The sequence below is a fragment of the Acinonyx jubatus genome, chromosome B4, assembly GCF_027475565.1.
Source record: "Acinonyx jubatus isolate Ajub_Pintada_27869175 chromosome B4, VMU_Ajub_asm_v1.0, whole genome shotgun sequence".
Lineage (NCBI taxonomy): Eukaryota > Metazoa > Chordata > Mammalia > Carnivora > Felidae > Acinonyx > Acinonyx jubatus.
In genome coordinates, this window is record NC_069387.1 from 25,241,068 (window position 1) to 25,264,568 (window position 23,501).

At 39.0% G+C, this 23,501-nt stretch overlaps 1 long non-coding RNA gene across 3 annotated transcripts in view; it reads left to right on the plus strand.

The window, feature by feature from the left end:
* LOC113603629 (uncharacterized) overlaps nucleotides 1–23,501 on the plus strand; it is a 114,429-nt gene that overhangs the window by 574 nt on the left and 90,354 nt on the right. The window contains exon 2 of one of the 3 annotated variants that reach the window (XR_008299964.1): nucleotides 22,647–22,732. The exons of the other annotated variants lie outside the window; for them this stretch is intronic. This is a non-coding gene — a long non-coding RNA (uncharacterized LOC113603629). The remainder of the gene's footprint in view (nucleotides 1–22,646; nucleotides 22,733–23,501) is intronic. 3 annotated transcript variants of the gene reach the window in all.

Here is a 23,501-nt window from a genome sequence, read left to right on the forward strand (position 1 = left end):
AATACGCTAATAGGCACTAGAAAAGCAGAAAGTGCTCTTCAGTAGTTTAATTCCGAGAATTGGAATGAAATGAAAGCGTTCCCCTCTCTTTGTAAATGTCTTTTAACAAGATGGCCTTAACCCCACCTGTAGATACTTCTACCAACAAGAGTCCCAAGCTCTGAAAAACCAGCAGGGGCTGAAGGAGTAGATAAAAGAAAATATTGGGGGGAAAATAATAAAAGAGATAAAGAACAGTATACTGTCTTTGGGGGGCTAGTGTTTAGGGACTGATACTGGATAATTTAGGGTGGTGGAGTATTTAGCAACTAGAACTGGATTCTTTCCCTAAAGTCAAAAGGGCAGATACGTGATGATGTTAGGGTATTACACGTCAGGAGATTATATTGTCCTGGCTTAGAAGCGGAGCCTGTCTGCAGATACACTGAGAAATGAGATAGAATAGGCCTTTGTTTGGGGTTCTTTTCTTCCTTTTTTTGAGAGTATAAAAAAAGTTGTTTGAAGTGGAATCGTTTTTGCCTAAAGTAGCCTTTACCTCCAGAAAAGCCTATGTTTGCAGTGTGTCAAAACGGAAGGTTATATGTTAATTAGGTATATAATCTGAAGGAAGCCCTTTGAAAAATGAACAGAGTGCACTCTGAGACAACCTCAGCGTCATACCTATAGAGTGATGCAGGTCACAAATTGGTGAGGATCAGAATCCACCCTTTAGAGGGGTGCTCGAACAGTCCTGGAGCAGGGAGATTTCCTTGGATACTTTATGTTATTCACATATTTTAATCAACTGTTTAATGTGAGACAGCATTAGTGAGCCCCACATAAAAACTGGCCAGAAATCTACAAATTCGGGACGCTTGACCTCGGTTTGCAAAGTGGGAAAAGCCATTGCCCGTCGAGATCTGAGCAGCTGTGTCCTCGTTTGCCAAATTTATGGCAAATGTCAGACTCTACCATGGCTTGATCTGATGGCACAATTTGAATTTATTAACCCTGACGTAATCTAAGAAAAAAAAAAGGCATGTAATAATATGCAAATTTGTAGAATTCCCAGCTAGCTGCTTCTAATTTCTCCTTGCCATGTTGGGGTACTAACTTGGCAGACCTTCTGCTCTCAGCTTAAATGACTACTTCTCAGAGAGTGTGGACCACCCAGACTGAAGAAGCCTCTCAGTAGGATTTGTCCGGACTAGCCTGTCTTATTGACTGTTTGCTACTTCAATAGTAGGCTCCATGAAATAGGGGCCTTTCTGTCTCCTTCAAATCTGTATCATAAGATCTAGAAGAGTGACTGACATATGGGAAGAGTAAAATTGGTGAGTCACCTAGTCAAAGGTGCCTTGCTACCTGGCATTCTTTGTTGAGCCGGGCACCAGAAGGGTGGAGCTCGCATTTCCTTGGACACAGGTGATAGAACCAGTTGGATGATTTTAAGTGGCTGTGTTTGGGAAAGAGCCTTGCACACTGAGAGCACACGCAGGAGTTTGCTGTAGCAGAGGCCCTTCCCAGCACTGCCGTCAGCTAGAGCACAGACATGTGACCCAGTTCTGTCCAATGGAACTTTACAGAAAGTCTGCTAAGGACTTCTGGGAAAGATTTGAGAGTTGTGGGGGCCCTCCGCCACAACTTCCTGTCGGCTCAACATGCCGCCTGGCTCCGGCCAGCTCATTGTAGAGTTCAGGCACAGATTCTGTGTACTGCCATAACAAGGTCCACAGACTGGGTGGCTTCAAATACAGAAGTTTATTGTCTCACAGTTTTGGAGGCTAGAAATGTAAAATCAAGGATTGGTTTCTTCTGAGGGCTGTGAAGGAAGGATTTATTCCAGGCTTTCTCCTTTGTGTATCGATGGCCATCTTCATGTCCACATGACATTCTCCTTGTACACCTGTGTCTGTGTGGAAGTGTTGTTTTTTTCTAAGGATACTAGTCATATTGGATTAGGATCCACTCCAATTAACTCATTCTAACCTGATTAGCTCTGTAAAGATCCTGTCTTCTTTAAGGAGATACTCAGATTTCAACATATGAATTTTAGGGAGGATGCAATTCAACACACAACATTATGTAAACAAAAAAGTCTGCGGGTCTCAGGGGCCCATTCACCTGTGTTAGAGTGGGGCTAACTAGTGCAAAGCAGCCAAGAGAAGCATTTACAGGCCACAGCCAGGAGAAGGTGATAGGCCAGGTTGGTCTGAGTGTCTAATACCTCAATCAGAAAAGGACCAAAACACATGGAACCTGGTAAGGCTTGTAGGAAAGTACAGTGGCTTTCATTGAACAGTGATGGGGTTAAGTCTCATTAAGGAAAAAGATTGCCTCTCAGTGGAAATTTTCAGGATATTTCAACAGAAATTCTGACGATAGAAAAATGCGTGAAGACTGATGAAGTTCTAAGGACCAAGTTTGCCAGATCCTACCTTCCCTTATACATAAAGACCAACAATCAAAGCTGCCTTCCTGTGCACAAAGATATTTCTCAGCGATACACTACTGACCAAGGCCCATGGTCTGGAAATGAAATGGCTCCTTCTCCTTAGATTCTAACCTCCTAGACCTTCATTTATTCCATAAATGATTTTTTTTTTTTTTTTTGGATACCAACACGTGCCAGACACTCTGTTGGCAAAAGTAAGTTATCTAATTTGGGTACTGGCAAAAACAAACAAACAAACAAACAAAAACAAAGGGGTCCATTAAACTCTATGCAAAATCTCTGGCAGAGAAGGAAGGCCAATAACATGGAGCACACAGTAAGCAGAAAGTAGGGAGAAGAGGATGAATAGGTGGGGCAGGATTCCATAAAGTAAGGGTTTAAGCCATGATAAAGAATCAGATTTTATTCCAAGAGCAAGTGAAAGTTTTTGGAGGATTTTAAGCAGGGTGTGACATGATCTGATTTGTGTTGTTAGCCATTCTGGCTGTGTTGTGCAAGTAGGCTATTAAGGTACAAGAGGTGAAGCAGAGAGACTATTAATAAGCCATGTTGGGTCAAGTTCCCCCAGGAAATGGACTCCAAGATGGAGAAATGCATGTGAGAAGTTTACTTAGGAATATCCCCTGGAAATGAAGGCAGTAGGATTGGATGAGGGAAGCTGAATTGCCGTCTGGTCATGACTGCTGCATGGAGAGCTCTAGAACCGGGATGGCCCTGCAGTTTTTGCATATTGAGGCAAGAGGGCTGGGCCTGTGTATTCCCCTCACCCTTCAGTAGAACGTTTGCTGATCTAGATGGCTTACCTGGTGGGGTGATCCTGGCCCTCTGCTAAGGGATCTGAACCACTGGCATCAGCCCTTCTCAAACAGTGGCTATTTTATTTGTGCCTTTACCATCAAAATTGGGCAAGTATCAAGTAGTTTCAGATGGACCACCCAAGTTCCAAACAGATCCTTCTCTTACCTCACAGCAACACCACCTCTGGGTCAGTTTCTCTGTCTAGGATCATGACTCCTTTACTTGCCTGTTGGCCTCTTGCACAAAGAGCCCAAAGTCATAAAGTTACCAAAGGTGAAAGTTTAATGTCCCTTGCTGGAACTTTTCCCCTCTAGGAACCAGGACTTCTAAGTGTACAGAGCCCATATTTGCAGTGAGAGGAAGTACAAATTCCCCCAAGTGATGGGTAAGCAAGACCACTTCTACCTCCACCTCTTAGTTCTAGAATCTATGTATTTGACCTTTACAGGTCACAGCCCCATATAATGGCTATTGATTTAGGGTATACACTGCAGTATGGAGGGTGGTACCCCATCCTTACAGGGTATTATCTCCAAGCTGGCACTACAACTGTGCCTTCAAAAGACCACTTAGTTGCTGTGTTATGATAGTAGTCCAAAGCCACTTTGGAGATTATATGTGCCCCTTCACTGAAGTGTTGAGACAACATGACCGTCTCTAAAAAGAGAAATATAGCAGAAGGGGCAGGGATGGAGGCTATGTGTGGACCCGGCAAAATGAGCTCCCTCTTGCTTATGCTGAGTGTGCAGTCTAATAGCAGGGGCTGACACTAAACTTCTAATATGGCACATTTCGGGAGACTAACCAGGCCTGGGGCGCAGGTCAGTTACATTGGGTTGCTCCCATTTTGGAGGTGGCAAAAGGATTCCTCCTTACTAGGACCGATGCATATTCCAAATAGAGATTTGCCTTTCCTGTACGGAATGCCTCTGCCAGAACCACCATCAAAATGCCTCATTCAGGGGAGCCTAGGTGGCTCAGTTGGTTAGGCATCCTACTCTTGATTTGGGCTCAGGTCATGATCTCATGGTTTGGTGAGATCGAGCCCCCACACAGGCTCTGCACTGATAGCGCGGAGCCTGCTTGGGATTGTCTCTTTCTGCCCCTTCCCCACTTGTGTGTGCTTTCTCTCTCTCTTTCAAAAAAAGAGAACTTTTTTTAAACATTTTTTAAAAAAATGCCTCATTTATCAATGTGGTATCCACACAACATTGCCTCAGAACAAGAGACTCATTTTAGAGCAACAGAGATGCAATGATAAGTTTCTCACTATGAGAGCCACTGATCGTAACGTGAACTGCATCACCCAAAGGCAGCCACCCTGGTAGGGTAGTGGAATGACTTGTTGACATTCCAGCTAAGGTGCCAGTATGGAACAGCATCTTGTGGGGTTAGGTCTCCATCCTCCAAGATGTGGTTTATGGACTGAGTTAACAGTCGACGCGTAGTGCTGTTTTCTGTAGTAGCTGGAAATCATGGCTGTACAGACCAAGGAGTGAATCTTTTCATAATCACCAATGACCCACTTGTGGAATTTGGGCTTCCCATTCCCATGGCCTTGGGCTATGCCAGTTAGAAGCCCTAGTTCTCATGGGGGAGTTGCTTCCATCAGGGAATATGATACAGGTTCCATTGAACTTGAAGCTGTGACTACCACCTGACTGCTTTGGGGTCCTCATGCCAGTGAACCGATAGAATGAAAACAGAAAACAGGGACTTATTACACTAGTTGGGTCATTGACCATGATTACTTTGAGGGCCAGGATATACCATCAGGAAGGAGGATGTTTACAACCCAGAGACCAAGGGGCTCAGCTCTTAGTACTTGGGCAGTTCTTAGTACCTCCATGCCTTGCAGTAACTATGAATTGGAAATCACAGCGACCGCAGCCAAATAAGACAACAAAGGGCTTCAACCCTTCAGAAATAGAGGTCTGGGTCATGCCACCAGACAAGCATCTCAGACCAGCCAAAGTAACAGCCATAGGACATTTGAAATGCATGGTCAGCTTTCTGTTTCTACCTTGTCTTTGCTATTTCCTACCTGTAGTCTCTAGCCCTTTAGGTGAGAAAGAACAGGGCAAGGAGATGAGGGAGAAGGCCAAGGAACCTTCAAAATTGTCTCCCTGTCATAAGCCCGCTTTGCATTCTCTGCATGAAGTCTAAACTGACTCTTTCTCTAGTAAGAGTATCTCTTGGCTCTTCAAAAACCCTGTGCTGTTGGTGCCCTTCCCAGGGCTCCATCCCAGAGCTAGTGTCTCCATTCCCTTTGGGAATCTAGCATTTCGTACATCTGTCTACTGAGGTCTTATAGCTGCCATCCCACCTCCACCAACCTCCACCAGACCATGTCCCCCACAGCACTCCCATTATTCCCCCAACGCACTCTGCAAGTGCAGGCCAATCCCATCACAAAAGAAGCTTTCCTCCACTCTGCTGCCGAAGTCGCTGTACCCATCCTGTCTCTCACTCCCAGGCTAGTCCACTGTGTCCTCCCCACTCCCAGCTGCACAGGGCAAAGGACACATATTTGGGTATCTAAGTGGTCTCCTTAAAGTCCTTTTTCTTCTACCTCGGAATTTGGGTTGGGAGCAGATGAGTAGAGAAGAGGGAGCTAACACGGCTTTCTCCGAAAAGCTCCTCCCTGGGAAATCCACTCATTTCCCTTCTATAACTTCAGTGTGGGTGAGTCAGATAATTGACTTTCCAGTTATAGCCCTTTACCATTTTACATCTTGGCCTGGTTCCTCACCCTGGAATAAATTGTCTATTGTATCTTGATCCCAATGTCTTGAATTAGTGAAACAGTTTTACCATAGTATTTATTAGGTAGATGTACAAATTGTGGATGGTTACACAGCAAATCGTAACATACGTTGCCTTACAAAGTGAGAATTATTCATTTTTTGTTTACACAACTCTTTCTTTTTTGATGTATTACAATGAACCTGTGTTCCCATAGTAAAAAATTAGACTAGTATCAGAAACAGTAAACGTAGGACATATAAATAAATTTAAATTATATATACATATTAATTAATATCCATTATTTGCCATATGTCCAATAACAAAGTATGATAAATTATTTCATATACATTGAACAAAATGACTTTGATTCCAAAGTAAAATTATAGGATTGCCTTAAACATTTTGAGGCAACTTTATGGAGAAATGATGTTTTTGCTGATCTTTATCTTGTATTTACGGGTGATGAAGTTGATTGACTTTTTGACTAGGAAATTTGAGTGAGAAAATAATTAAAGTGACTGGAATCTCATGACTCCAGTGAAGCATGTTATAAACTTCATACTATCGAAAAGAAAAAGAAGAAATAAACCTAGAGAGGCGCATTCTCTTCTCAGTTCAAGCAACACCTATCAACATGATAAAAATAGTCTATAGGGTTAATGAAGCTTAGGTGCCACGGCACTAGACTTCCAGTCAAATGTATGCATTATGCACATCCCCAGAGTGCACTAAGATGTAGGGGGGACCGAGGAAGGGAAGGAAAATGAAATAGGTGCAACATGGCAACAGAATACAGATAATGGAAAGCAGAAGAGTGGAATGGCTTGGGAGAGGGTAGAAAGCCGAAATCTAATAGTCTGAAGGGGTCAAAGCCAATAAAAATGAAACATGTGCACATAACAGACCCTGAAAAGAGTCAGAACTAGGTAGCATCTCTGAAGTGGCAGAGTGGACTAAAAACAGGAAGGCAGCTTGAAAGCCTCATTGGGGTAGCTGGATCCCAGCATCCTTTTCCCCAACAGAAAAGATTTATAAGTCGGGGCACCAGGAACAGCTGAAAGCCAGGAAAACATAGGTACACTGAATGCTAAGAATCTCCTTAGCCTCTTCTCCTGGCCACCTTCCTCACAGTGGCAACCTGACTTGTATCCTCACGCCAAAGAGCTGAGACTGACCAGACTGAAAGAAAAGATCTGCAGGTGCTGACATTGAAGAGTCCTTTCAAGCAGATACACAGGTATTGAAGTAGGGGAAGTATGTAGGTAGCATGGGGCAGGAGTGATGGTAACAGACTCATATCCTCTTTCTCCAGAGTAAAAAGAAAATTGGCTCTACAAAAGGAAAATAAAGAAATAGCAGTTTAGGCATTTCATTTAGAAAGGTAGAAATGTTGATCAATACCAAAGACAAGTAAAAGTTGTCCTCTCTGTGATTTTTAAGCAAAACACAGCTGGGAGCTATTCAGCTTCTCAAGAACAACCAGGGCCGTCCACTTTGTAGAAGGCTGGTTCCCCATCATCCAGTCTTGGCTAATAATCACACAGACTTAAATAGATCCAGTGCTGATGGACATGGACCATTAGAGGAGGTAAAGCCTCTGTGACAATTAGCTATTGCTGCAATAATGCTGTATAACAAATGACCCCCCAGATCAGTATACGTGTATTTATACTCACATGGATCTGTAGGCCCCTTGCAGTTTCCATGCAGTTTGGCTGGTCCAGGTCAGGCCCAAGTGGCTCTGCTTCAGGCTGTGTGCTTCTAGGCTTGGTGTCAGCCTGTGAATCTGCCCCTAAGCCTGGGAGCATCTGCTACCTGTTGCATGTCCTTATCACAGCGAATCACTGCCACAGACATTCCAAGTCTCTGATTGCATCATATCAAACTGATATCCTATTGACCAAACCAAGTCACATGGCCAAGCAAGGGACCCATAACTGGTTTTCTGCCCAGCCTGAAGCCATGGCAAGGTTTGGGTATATGACACTGCTACAGCAGAATGAAGGCATCATTGGAACTAATAATGCGATCTATCGAACACTGTTCTTCACTCATCATTCATCATCTATCAGATGTATTGTAGTTTTTGGTCTTCATTCCCATTACATTATCATGGTGGTTCAGTTACCTTATCCTATTCTCATTCCTCTGGCAAGAATATCTAGGATGCATGGCCAGAATTAATGCTTACATGTTCTGATTTGCTCCTTTATCTTTATGTAGTTATTCTAAGCCCTTTTTTATGCTTTTATTAATTGTTTTATTCAAAATCTTTCCCTTTTATTCTAAGCTCTCTCTTTTATATAAATAATACTGAATACTATAAAAGATGTTTAATCCCATTTTATGTGAAGTAGCCCTTGGTCCCTTTTCTGAGTTTTTAAAAGGCAGAAACTCAGAGCAAAGTACACTGGAATGTAGGGAAAGTTATTTGATATAGAAAGTGTGTAGTCTAGCCAAGAAGTGATTACTCCAGAAATCCTCATGGAGAATAAAGGATTTAATGTGCGACTTGATATTTTGGAAAAACAAACTGAGGATTAATAATATCCGGGTGATGTCTCCCAAAAACACCAAAGGAAACAGTGAAGACGTCTTAAAAGAATGGCTTCCAGATGCCCAGTAAATCATGTGTCCCTAACAAATGAGAACATGACTGAGGGAGGATATTACTTATTTTGAGAAGACCTGCATTCTTTGGGTAACTAGTAGTAGTTTGCACTTGAACGTTGTAATATTACCAAAGAGATAAAAGCCAAGAGTATTATCCTTTTCAAATAATGAAATGATAGATAAATTATTTACAGCGAACGTCAGATTTATCACTCAGTGTGATTTGTTTGTAAGAAAATAAATAAATCGGGGTTTTACAATGAGGTGATTTGTCTGTTTCACTGATTGGAATATATCTCAAGAATCTTGTGAAGTGGGAGAGGATGATTGAAAGAGGGAAGGAAGGAGGATAAGGAAACCAAAATGATGCTTTTCAGATAGGAACATTTTCAGATACATAAATTAGAAAGACTCTGGAATCTGAGAGTTGATTTCTTCCAAACCATCTACACCCACATACTCTTTGGAAAGAGTTCATGTGCTCCCAGTGTGGAAACCACTTACTTAATTCATAGATAGAGCTCCCCATATTCCTGTGCCCTTTGAGGTCTTAAGTCATTTCCTCTGATTCAATCCAGCATGGATTTGCATCAATCAAAATGTGCCAGTACCTATTAGCTTTCAGAGTTGGGGTCATGAAGAGCTTTGGTCTAGTAAGGTCACAGGCTTTGGTTTTCCATATTGAAATCTTTTGACTTTCTCTGTGTTTAATTTTCTCATCCCTATGATATTACCTGGCAAGTGTTTGTGTTTGAGCAATTCTTCTCTGCATCTTGTCACTGAATTGAAAACAACAGAAACAGCAATAGCAGCAGGAAAAAGCCCAATGTCTAGGGATCACAAACAGATTGTAATCGGATATTATAAAACAGAGATTTGAATGTGTGCATTCTGTCTGAGGGGGATATTGCACTTAATCAATTAAATTTCCTATAGAGGATATTAAGCACAAATGGACCATTTCACAATTTCCATGGATACTAAGTGCTTGAAGTGAGGGGGCGGGGTGGAGAGGGGAAGGGGGAAGGAAGTCTAAATGAGCAAAATTAATCTTCTGTTTCCTTCCTAACTGGCAAATCAGTTGAAAGTAAGAGGCAGAAGCATAGATTAATAAACCATATGCAATATATTGCCAGTTGTCATTTGAAGGAACTATTTTTTCTTCTGTCATATTGATTGCCTAAGTGTTATAATAACATCGCAGGAGCACTTTGGGATTAGGAAAGCCACGATAATTTCCCCCCTCCTTTGCAAAAGTGTCTACTTGTTAGCTTCTGTAAATTTACTCTGTCCTGGTTAAGATTAGGTTCTGGTGTGAGAAACAAAGAAAAAACAGTGGTTTACGGAAGACAAATTTATTACAGTGAGTCTGGGGTGAGCTGTTAGGGCCTCAGCAGTAGCGCTCCTCTGCAGGGTGCTGAGGGACCAGGCTCGTTCACTGTGCAGGGCCGCTGTGTCCAAGACCTGCCCCATCTCCAGCCATCATGACTGCATTCCAGCCAATGGGAAGGAGGAAAGCACGAAGACAAGGGGCAAAAGTCACACGCTGGCTTGCTCTTAGGGAAATCGTCACACGGCATTTCTACTTCTGTCTCCTAGGCCAAAGTTAATCATATGGAACATTTTGCCTTTTACATTTTGAAGCTATCTTAATAGGTACATAGAAATTTAAATTTGTTACATTTTCTTAAGATTTGACACTTTTATCATTATAAAATGACCCTGTTTTTCTCTAGTAATCATTTTTGTCTGGAAGTGTATTTCATCTGATTTAAAGAGAGGTACGCCAGATTTCTATTTGGTGTTTTTCTGGTATATCTTTTCCAGTATTATACTGTCAATATTTCTGGAAGCTTATATTCTAGATATGCTCATCGTAACAGAATATAGCTGACTTTTTTAAAAAACACAGTCTGCAATCTTTTTCTTGATGAAGGTATTTATGTGATTATGCGTCATTTTATTTAGTGTGTTTATTTGTCCCATCTTTTCTAGGATTCTTTTTCTCTGTTGCCTTTCATTTGGATTATTTTTTTTGTAACCTGATTTTATCCCCTACTATTTGAAGTCATGTACTCTGATATTACTCTTTTTGTGTTGACCCCCCCCCCCCAACTTCATAATTAACTTATCTAAGTCTCAAGTTAATACCTTTACCTGCCTCCTAAACATTACCCTCATCCCTATCGGAATTGTATTCCTCTCTGGCATAATATGCTGTTGTAGTCATACGTTTAATTTTTTTAACTCCTTAAAACATTAATATTGCTGTTTTATACAGTCATCATTTTATATTTTTTATATTTATCCATGTTTACCAATTTTTTATTCTTCATTTCTTTTTAAAATAGAAGTACTAAGGTATGATTGACATACAATAAATTGTACATATTAAAAGTGTACAATTTGATCAGTTTCAGCATATGGGGAACAATCGTTGTAATCAAGAGAATGAACATATCATCACCTCCAAAAGATTTCTTGTGCCCCCTTAATCCTTCACACCTGCCACTTCATTATACTGGTGGTTGTAGTGTGACAGGCAGGAGCATAAATGCAAATCCTGTTACTCTATTGTGGCTATTAGTAAACATCTCTGTTCATTTCTGTTTGTATCCAGACAGATACATATATATACACATATATGTACAGATATATATACACATGTATACACAAATATATGTACAGATATGTGTATATATGTATATATAAAATTTATTTTTTAATGTTTGTTTATTTTGAGAGAGAGAATGCAAGCAGGGGATGGGCAGAGAGAGAGGGAGACACAGAATATGAAGCATGCTTCAGGCTCTGAGCTGTTAGCACAGAGCCTGACGTGGGGCTCAAACCCATGAGCCGTGAGATCATGACCTGAGCCAAAGTCAGATGCTCAACCGACAAAGCCACCCAGGTGCCCCTATATTTTTTTTAGAATAGAGCTCTAGGTTCAAAGTGAGTTTTGTTCAAAATGAATATATCATTCTACAGTCTTCTGGCTTCCTTTGTTGCCATCGGGAAATCAGCTGTCAGTTTGTTACCCCTTTGAAGGTAATATGTCTCCTTTAAATATTCTTCTCTTCTGTGGTCTACAGTTTCACTGTAATTTGTCTGGTTGTGGGTTATCTTTATATTTATCCTGCCTGATTCACACTGTGTTCTTGAATCTGACAGAAGATACTTTTAAATAGTTCTGGAAAATTCTAAGCCATGTTCTTTTCACATATTATCTATTACCTCTGCCTCCTTTCTCTTTTCCTTCTGTAACTCCAATTGGACACATTTCCACTCTATCACCATTTTTCTTAACCTACTTTTCCCACATATTTCTGTGTAACACATTGGATAATATCTTCATGCCTAAGTGTCTTTATCACTACTCTCTTCAGCTGTGTCTAATTTACTGTGAAGCCTATCCACTGAGATTTTTTTTTTCATTTCAGTTATGATTTTCAGTTCCAGGTGCTCCATTTGGTTCTTAAATTTCATTGTTTACTCCGTATAGCTGTACAGATTTTCAAACTTTTCTCTATACATGCTGAACATAATTTTATGATATGTGTCAGATTATAACAATATATATCAAGTCTTTTTTTCCCCCCTGATATCTCTCTCTATTCTTGCTGCTTCTCACTCATGGTATGTTGTTTCTCTCTGTATGTTGAATGATTTTTGGCTGTGAGTTGCTTGCTTATCTTGGAAATTTATTTTTCAAGGAATTCTTGGACAACTGGGAGAGAAAAGTTCTCTCCAATCCTGCATAGAGGATTGGAATTTGCTTCTGCCAAATACCTTTGGTACTACTGTAAAGTACCAATGTCATTTTACACATTTGGTATGTAATTTTTCATTTAAAATTATATCATGTGGGGCACCTGAGTGGCTCAGTTGGATGAGCATCCAGCTCTTGATTTCAGCTCAGGTCATGATCTCATGGTTCATGGGATGGAGCCCTGCATCAGGCTCTGTACTGACAGTCTGGAACCTGCTTGGTATTCTCTCTCTCTCTCTCTCTCTCTCTCTCTCTCTCTCTCTCTCTCTCTTTCTGTCCCTCCCTTGCACATGTGCTCACTCTCTCTCTCTGTCTTTCTCTCTCTGTCTTTCTCAAAATAAGTCAACACTTAAATAAATAGGGGCACTGGGGTGGTTCAGTCGGTTGGGCGTCCAACTTCGGCTCAGGTCATGATCTCGCGGTCCGTGAGTTTGAGCCCCGCATCGGGCTCTGGGCTGACAGCTAAGAGCCTGGAGCCTGTTTCAGATTCTGTGTCTCCCTCTCTCTCTGACCCTCCCCTGCTCATGCTCTGTCTCTCTCTGTCTCAAAAATAAATGTTAAATATAAAAATAAAATAAAATTAAAAAATAAATAAAAATATATCATTAAATTTCTGTTATCCCAGGTAAATTCATATACTCATTATTTTTAATGCTGCCTAGCATTCAATAATAAGGATATATTGTAATTTATTTTTGTTTTTAGTCAAAGTATAGTTGACATGCAATGTTATATTAGTTTAGATGTACAGCATATCAATTCAACAATTATATACATTACAAAATACCATGATAGGTAAGTGTAGTTATCATTTGTCACCACATAATGCTATCACAATATTATTGACTATATCCCCTATACTGTACTTTTCATCCCTGTCACTTACTTCTTTTATAACTGGAAGCTTGTAGTAATTATTCCCACCTATTTTGCATATCATTCCACATCCCTACCCTCTGGCAACCAACAGTTTTCTATATTTATGAGTCTTTATACTTTTATTTTGGTTTTGATTATTTTATTTTGTAGATCCCACATTAAGTGAAATCATATAGTATTTATCTTTGTCTAACTTATTTCATTTAAAATAATACCTTCTAGGTCTATCCATATTGTCACAAATGGCAAGATTTCATTCTTTTTTAATGCCTTAGTAATATTCCAGTGTGTGTGTGTGTGTGTGTGTGTGTGTGTGTATGCTATATCTTCTTTATCCATTCATTTATCAGCAGATACTTAAGTTGCTTCCATATTTTGACTATTGTAAGTAGTGCTGCAATGAACATGCTTATAGCTTTTCAAAATAGGGTTTTCATTGTCTTTGGGTAAATACCCAGAAGTGGAAACACTGGATCATATGGTATGTCTATTTTTAATTTTTTGAGGAATCTTCATATTGTTTTTCATAGCCACTGCACCAATTTACATTCCCCCCACCCCCAACAGTGTACAAGGGCTCACTTTTCTCCACATCCTTGCCAACAATTTTTATTTCTTGTGTTTTTGGTTCTAGTGATTTTTGCAGGTGTAAGGTGGTATCTCACTGTGGTTTTGATTTGCATTTCCCTGATAATTAGTGATGTTGAGCATCTTTTCATGTGTATTTTGGCCATTTGTGTGTCTTTTTGAAAATGGCTTTTCTGGTCCTCTGCCCACTTTTTAATCAGATTATTATTTTTTTTTTTCTGTTGAGTTGTAAGAGTTCTTTAAATATTTTGGATGTTAATCCCTTATTGTACATATTATTTCCCCTTGCTTAGCAATAAAATATTGCTAAGGCCAATTTCCAAGAGTTTACTGCCTGCAATTTTTTTTTAGGAGTTTTATGGTTTTAGGTCTTTCATTTAGGTCTGTAGTCCATTTTAAGTTTATTTTTATGTGTGGTGTAAGAAAGTGGTTTAGTTTCTTTTCTTTTCTTTTTTCTTTTTTCTTTTTTTGCATGTAGCTCTCCAGTATTCCCAGCACCAATTATTGAAGAAATTATCTTTCCCAATGGTATATTTTTCCCTCCTTCATCAGAAGGTAATTTATCATGTAAGCATGGATTTATTTCTGGGCTGCTAATTCTCTTCCAATGAACTATGTATATTTTTGTGCTAGTACTACAATGTCTTGAATACTATAGCTTTGTAATATAGTTTCAAATCTGGGATTGTTATACAACCACCTTTTTTCCTCTTTCCTAAGATTGCTTTAGCAGTTTAGGGTCTTTGTGGTTGCATATAAATTTTAGGATTATTTGTTCTAGTTCTGTGAAAAATGCTGCTGGTATTATGATAGGGATTGTATTGAATCTGTAGATTGCTTTGGGTAGTATGGGCATTTAGCAGTATTAAGTCTTTCAATCCATGAGTATGATGTATGTTTTCACTTATTTGTATCATTTTTAATTTCTTTCATCAGTGTCTTATAATTTTCAGAGTCCATCCTTTCATATCCTGTTTAAATTTATTCTTAGGTATTTTATTCTTTTTGGATACAATTACAAATAAGGTTATTTTCCTAATTTCTCTTTCTGATATTTTATTATGAGTACATAGAAAAGCAACAGATTTCTGACTATTACTTTTTATCCTGAAACGTTACCGAATTCAGGTATTCTAATAGTTTTTTAAAGAGTCTTTCAGGTTTTCTCTATATAATATCATGTCATCTGCAAATAGTGACAGTTTTATTTCTGCCTTATAAATTTGGATGCCTTTTCTTTCCTTTTCTTGTCCGATTGCCATGGCTACGACTTCCAGTACCATACTGAGTAAAAGTTATGAAAGTGGACATCCTTGTCTTGTTCCTGATCTTAGGGGGAGAGCTCTCAGTTTTTCACCATGGAATATGATGTTAGCTGTGAGTTTGTCATAGATGGCCTTTATTATGCTGAGGTGTGTTTCTTCTTTACCTACTTTGTTGAGAGTTTTTATGATGAGTGGATGTTGAATTTTGTCACATGCTTTTTCTGTTTCTATTGAGATAATCATATAACTTTTATTCTTCATTTTGTTAATGCGGTGTATCACGATGATTGATTTGTGGATACTGAACCATCCTAACATCCCTGGAATAAATCCCACTTGATTGTAGTAAATGATCCTTTTAATGTATTTTTGGATTAGTTAACCAATATTTTGTTGAGGATTTTTCTATTTGTGTTCATCAGGGACGTTGGTCTGTAATTTTTTGTGTGTGGTAATGTCTTCATCTAGTTTTGGTACCAGGGTAATGGTGGCCGTTAGAGTGAATTCAGAAGCATTCTTTCCTCTTTAATTCTTTGGAGTAGTTTGAGACAGATGGGAATTAACTCCTGCTTAAATGTATAGTAGAATTCACCTGTGAAACCATTTGGTCTTGGACTTTTGTTAGCTGATTTTTTGATTACCAGTTCAATTTCATTACTAGTAATCAGTCTGTCAGGTTTCCCATTTTTTCCTACTTCACACTTGGAAGATTGCATGTTTCTGGGAATTTTTTTTTCTTTTAGATTGTCCAGTATTTGGCATATAATTTTTTTATAGTAGTCTCTTGTAATCCTTTGTATTTCTATGGTGTCAGTTGTAACTTCTCCCCTTTTATTTCTTATTTTATTTGATTATTTATTTGATCTCTTTTTTTTTGATGGGGGCTTAAAGTTTATCAGTTTTGTTTATCTTTTCTAAGAACCAGCTCTTAGCTTCGTTGATCTTTTCTTTCATATTTTTCTTTTAGTCTCTATTTTATGTATTCACACTCTGATCTTTATTATTTCCTTTCTTCTACTAATTTGGGCTTTGTTTTTCTAGTTCCTTTCCATGCAAGGTTTGTTTATTTGTGATTTTTCCTGAGATAGGCCTGTATTACTATAAATTCCCCTCTTAGAACAACTTTTGCTGTATCCCAAAGGTATTGAACCATTGTGTTTCCATATTCATTCCTCTCTCTGTTTTTTTTCTTTGTTTTTTTTTTCATTGGTGGCATGTTGTTTAGCTTCCATGTGTTTGCGTTCTTTCTATTTTTTTCTTGTAACTGATTTCTAGTTTCATACCATTGTGGTTGGAAAAGATGCTTGATATGATTTCAGCCTTCTTAAATTTATTGAGACTTGTTTTGAGGCCTACCATGTGATCTATTCTGGAGAACATTCTATGTGCCCTTGAGAGGAATGTGTATTCTACTGTTCTTATTTGGAATGTTCTGCATATATCTGTTAAGTTCCTCTGACCTAATGTGTCATTCAAAGCCACTTTTTCTTCATGAATTTTCTGTCTGTATGATATATCCATTGATGTAAGTGGGGCTTTAAGCTCTCTACTGTATCTTATTACTGTCAATTTCTCCTGTTATATCTGTTAATATTTGCTTTATTTATTTAGGTGATTCTATTTTGGGTGTATTTGTTATATCCTCATGTAGGATTGATCCTTTTATAATTATGTAATGTCCTTCTACATGTAGTTTATTTTTATTTCAGTCATTATATCCTTCAGCTGACGGTTTTGAGGGGTTTTGTTTGTTTGTTTTTGTATTTTATATCTCTTTGTTGAAGTTCTCACTGAGTTCATCCACTCTTCTGTCAATCTGGTATCTTTATGACCATTGCTTTGAACTCTTTGTCAGGTAGATTACTTATATACATTTTGTTTAGCTCTTTTTCGGAGTATTTTTTTCTTGGTCTTTCATTTGGAACGTATTCCTTTGTCTCTCCATTTTGTCTGACTCTGTGTTTATTTCTATGTACTAGGTAGGTCAGCTATGTCTCCTCATCTCGAAAATAATGGCCTTACGTAGAAGATATCCTGTGGTGCCCAGTAGAGCAATCTCACTGGTCACCAGAACAAGGTGCTCCACAGGTGTTCTCTCTGTGGGCTGCATGTGCCCTCATGCTGGGTGGAACCGCAACTGTCGCAGGTGTGCTAGTGGGCAGGTCTGGCCCTCAGCCTCGCCATCAGCTATGATCAGCCATGACTACTGCAGGCACACTGGTGGGCAGGACTTGGCAGATCCATAGGAGAACAGCGGAGCAGGGCAAGTGGTGCTAGCAGGGTAGATAGAGAGTATCAAAGCTGGCTCACAAAAGCTTCCTGCCAGCTAGTCTGAAGGAGCACAAGAAAAATGGCATCTGCTCTCTCTTCTGTTCCCAGAGAAAACTGCAGATCCCCATGCCCCATGCCTCTGGCACATGTCCTAAAATTATTCAATAAATTTCCTTTATGTATAACCCAGGTGCTTTTCAAAATGCTGCTTCTATGCTGGGTCTGAGACCAAGTAATAGAACATGCTGGCCCTTTAAGAGTAGTGACTCACTTTCCTATAGTCCTGCATCTTCCAGAGTGAATCCCTGCTGATGTTTAAAGCCAGATATGGGGTAGGTCCCCAGGGCTGGGGCTGCCCAGTGGGGCTTGATCCCCCTCTTGCTTGTGGGTGGCCTCACTGGGGTTCGGTTCCCAACCGCATCTCAGCCCCTCCTACTCTCTTAACATGACCTTCACTTTATATCTTTAGCTGTGGAAGATCTGTTCTGTCAGTCTTCGGGTTGTTTTCAGAGTGAATTGCATGACATGCAGTTGTTGCTTTGTTTTGTCTGCTTGTGAGAGGAGGTGCATATATACATTGCTTGTGGAAGGGAGTATATATGTGTATACATACACACACAGACACACGCACATTGACTAGGAAGTGGGACTGCTAGGGCAAAGAGAATGTACACTTAAAACATTTTTTATACATACTACACATGGCTTTCTGAAAAGATTCTATCAATTTACAGCCTACCAATATATTATACCCATGTCCTTGGCAACACTGGATATTATCAATCTTTATTTTGCTCAGCTGATGAGAATATTATTTAATCTGCTGAATCTTACTATTAATGAGGCTGAACGTGTTTGCTTACTTCTGTTGACCATTTGCTTTTCTCTTTGTGATTGCTGTTTGTCTAATTTACCCATTTTCATAATTTTTTCTAGGTCATTTTCCTATTAATCTGTAGATATTTTTTGAACGTTATGAATTTTACTGTCTTTTGTTTAAACATTCAATCCAGGAATAACTTTTAAAATATAAACATGAGCCAGTATAAATTAGAATCAAAATGTTTTTCATAATAGATATTGTTCTTGGGGCAAAAATAGACACTATATAATTGTTGTAAACAGTGAATATTGTGATCTGTCAGCTCTTTGCTATTCTCAAGTTTTTATACCATGAGTATGATAGTGCTCTTTGTGACTACTTTTGGAATTTATATTTTTTCGTTTCCTGTTTCTAGTCATTACTTGAGTTGAGTGCTTAACTTGCAATTCGTGGGTATTCAAATCGAAGCAAAAGAGCCCACCAGTGAGTAGAAATTGCATATTTTCTTGTTGAGAGAATTAAATATAATTGCTTCCTCAATCTGTTTTTAAAAAGTGTTAAGGATTCATGTATCAATAGTCATAATTAGGGAACTATTTCTAGTCAGCTTTCTAATGCTTTACTAGAGAAATACTTATTTTGAGAGACTTTAATTTTTTGAATTTCAAGTATTTAACATGTAATCAATTTTCACCAGATAATTCTGTCTCCATCATTTATCTGGAGCAGTTATATTTACATTTAACAATTATAGTTAGAGGGAGATTTTAGCATCATTGGAATTTGAAGTTTTGCTAACCTATATTTTACTATTTCAGAAAATGTCTATTATTTCAAATGACCACTGTAATCTCTGTTTCTTGTAAAATTCATGCTTGGCTTCCTCAATCAATTCTTTTGGGCTATGATTTTTTTTAAAGTTATTGAGAAAGCCATTTTGTGATCATTATTAAACATTGACTATTGGTGGTTTTTTTTTATAGGTCTTTATAAGGTGAGAGGAATTGGTTGGCTGCATAAGTTGAAATAAACTGAAAAATCATAAAAAAATTTAATCCCATAGGAATGCTTTCCTGAGTGGTAGAATACATATCATATAAAATGATTTAACATCAAAGATTTTTTTAAACTGCTTTGATTTCTAGCATTTATATTGCAATTTAGTGCATATCGCTTTTAAACCAGGAACATTCAGGACTTCACAGACTCAATCAAGTTAGATAAGCATTTAGAGGAGAGGCATGTTAATTGTCTTAAAAATCAAGTCTTTACTTTGAGAAATAAAATTGGTTAGGTCTCAGAGATTAGAATCAGCACGATTTAGAAATTACATTTCTCAGAATGGTCCCAAAGAACTTCCTGATAAACATGTAAACAAACATAGGAATTCATCTGATTCAGGATTGATCTTGAAAAGTTAAAAGGATGACAACAAAGGTTTAGCAGTGTTGTACTCCACTGATGTCTGATTAAATCATTTTAAGCATTCTTTGCCATTTAAATAATATTGAGTATTCTTTCTCATTATTTCCACAACATATAATTTAAGGTAACAAAAGTTTATATATTTTGAAACACATATCCATTTGATCATTCCAAATGAATTAAATAAGACGGGGGGGGGGGAGATAATACTGAATTGTCGTTCACAAATCTTTATGCAAATAGCCTGGAAGAATTAAATGACTACACATAATTGGTTTTCTTAAGGTACTGACTGATAAGGACTATGAACCTGGGACTTCTTCAGTAAAGTAAAACCATATTTAGCTGGTATGTTATACGCAATGCTAGTTCTTCCTACTAAATTGCTGTAATCAGGTTATTTGGAACCTGAGCCCAGTCAAAGTTACATAGCTAAATTATCGGTCAGACTCTGGAATTATCTGAATTTGGGATGCAGGGCATCAGCCAGGGCCAGAAGGGAGCAAGATCAAAGTGGAAGCCAACACAGCAAACAAAAGAAGAATTCAGGAGTATTTGTGTAGGAGTCAGGTTAAATGAGAAATAGGAGCTAGGGGCCCTGGAATTATACCAGCATACCGGAGTTAGAGGGAACTCCATCTTCTCTTCTCCCAGGACCCTAGATGAGCAGAGATATACTAGCATAGAAAGAAGAGTGCAAGAGGGCCCTAACTTGTAGTCTACTGCTAGGTGAAATCTCTAGCTTCCCAGAGGAGTCTTGAAAATACATCCTATTCTTAGTAAAACTGGAAAGTTAGCTTCTATAACTGACCCTAAATTTTATAACAGATGTATAATTCACATTACGTTTTGTGTGTGGAACACATAGGTATTTATATCGTATAGTTTTCTGTGTAAAAATATCATCATCTATTCTAAATATTTATTAGAGGCAACTTCTAGTACTATTTACGATTCACATATTTTACATGATTCATATATTACTTGGCAGTATGCGAGCAAAGTAGTCAATTCTCTATTTCCCTTTGCAAAAGTATTTAATTAACTTAGCTCTGTACTTAGTACGTAGAAAGTTCAATAAGGCATGAAATTCAATAAATAAAACTACATTTTGGGAAAACAACCCCTTGGGGAGAAAGTGTTGTAGTCTTCCTTTTGCAGTATGGCACTGGTTTAAACAAATACAGTGTATCCATGTGAGGGACCCTTACACATCTTTTAAAAAGAGTGAGAGAGATCTAGACTGATATATAAAAGCTTTAAAAATATATTGACTTTTAAAAAGTCAAGCTATTAAGCAATCTTTAAGTAGTTTTCAGAGGGTGAAGTGCAAGCTGTCTACTGAACCCAAGACCCAAAAAAGAAAAAAAATGTCTGTGGAGAAGTAGAGTTGGTCCAAAGGCACAGGTCAACAATAAAGTCTCTTGGTGTTTATCAGCTTGCAGAATGCAGAGAGAGAAACAGTGCTTGAGAGATCTTCCTAACTTTCCCAGCCCAAGTGAGGTGGCCCAGTGATCTCCTTTCAGGAGATGGTGTTAGTGGTACAAGTGGCTGATGTGATCACCCTCGTAGTTGTCATAAAAGTAAGCAGATCCACCTCCACAGCCTGCCTTCTGGTCCCCTGTTATGACCCACATGGGGCAATACCATGGTCAGGGTGGGGGCAGCCTGGGACCTGCCACAGAGAGAGGGTCTGGTGAATTCTGCCATGCTGTGCACTTTTCATTGCTTTGGCTTCATACATTCCTGTGTCTTGTGGAGAAGCCAGATGGACCTGATTTTTCTGGTGAGTTACCATCAAACATGTGACCTGTGTTCTTCAGTTTCTTTCATTATATCCCTGTGAGATGCTGAAACATCAACCCTATACTTTAACAAATAGCACCTGGACTTTCTCATCTTGTTTCTTTCTGAAGCAATCGCAAAACACTTAAGTAAAAAAGATTTATGACAGCTCTTCTATTTTTTCCATTTTATATGTCTGCTAAATTCCATTTTTAAAACATTATGGAGAAAGCCACTGGTGGAATCGCAATGTCTAGAAATGTTAACTTCTCTGTAAAAATAAGGCCACTCAAATCTTGTTAAATTGATATTGTATTCATTGTGCCTCTTAATGCCCACGTTCATTCCAAAGGACTTATAAAATGAAATCATCAAAAAGTTCCCAGCTGCACAAGTCTTTTGAAACTTTTCTATCGTAACAGAGCCTGCGTTACACATTACAAAAACACGCAAGGGGGCTTAAAGATAGTTTAACAAAAAGACTAGAAAGGGAGAATATCCAGGTGGCTTTTTAAGTGTGGAACATAATAAAATGGTGTTTGGAAAGTATTATGCCAAGATGTAATAACTAGAAAACAAGAAAGTCCATTTATAAGTTCAAGTGTAATTTTAAGTCATAAGTAGAAGAAACGTTGAGAATGGAAGGGGAAGAAATAACATGAGGACTTACTAGTGTGAAACAAATAGACTGAAATCCTTCAGCAATGGAAGAGCAGCAATAAGACAGTATATTTTGGACCCATCTTTCTGAAGCTTTGTCCTAAGGCTTTGAGTTATGTACTATATATCTCAGTTTTCTGAGGGAAGAGAAATTACTTGAGTATTTAAAACAGAGAGTCTGATACAGGAAAATGGTTACCCAGGGGAAGGCAGAGCTGAAACACCCAACCACAGACTCGGAGACAATCCGTACATTAATACTAGTAAGTGGCCACCATTACCCCTGGACCAGAATGAGGAGGCAAAGGGCGAAGGTCATCAGAGGGGAGGTGGAAGCGACTCATCTGTTGCATCAGATGTTGCCAGCGACAGATGGGGACAAGAGAAATACTGTGGCTTCTCCCTCTTTCCTCCCCCTATCTCCTACTAATGTCCACACTGCCTGTTCCCAGCTTGGGGAGTAGCCTGCAGGGTTCCTCCTTTCTGCAGAGCAAAGGAGGAATGGGGAATGGATCCCAGGGCAGTTGGGCTTGGGACCAGCAGAAACACTGTGTACATTAGCAGATGAACACCCTTCTTTATATTCAGGTGAGAACTTCCCACTGGAAGGGACCTGCATTACGCCATTGCGATCACAGGACACTCCTGCTGCACCGTGACTTTCCTCAAAGCAAGTAGATTCACCCCTGACTGCTCCTTGTGTCTTGACACTTGCTCTGCTGCATTACTTAAAGTAATATTTCAGTTTGGCCATGCACATTTTTTAAAGGGCCCATTTGACTTGTAGTCTGGGTGTCCTGCTGTAATTCATCCACTGGCCTTTGGGTAGAACACACTTTAAAACAACACCAGAGACAGGTTTAAGTGGAAGTCCAGCTGGGCAGTTGTCCATGGCACCAACCTTTAAGGAGCACTAAGAGATCAATGGGGCATTAAAACATCTCTGGAAATGTCACTAACTGGGAAAAAACAAAACAAAACAAAACAACCCTAAGAAACAAAACAAAAAAACAACGTGCCTTTCTCAAAATTCCTCTAAAGAAGAAATGTACTTTATCTGGTTGAGCTTTTTAATCCACTTTTGGACACTGCCTCCCCCCATTTCCCAGGCCAAAAGGCTGTTCTTTGTATTTGTTTTGAAACAAGCAAAACCAAATCCAAACTGTAAAGGACATCTGCTGGCTTATATATTTAAAAAGAAGAGTCAGGGTATAGACTTCAGGCAAGTCTTGATCTACAGCCCAGTGATGTCCCCCAGTACCTTGCCTTCCTCATTGTTGGCCTCATGGTGGCAGTGTGACCAGCAGCGGCATGCCCACAAGGAAAGAGAGGTCTCTTCCCTCAATGCTAGATCTTAAGATCATAATTTATTAGACTTGTACTTCTTTGGAAATACAGTTTCCTTAAATATGTTGTGTGTTTTTCCCCCCATTCATCTGATAC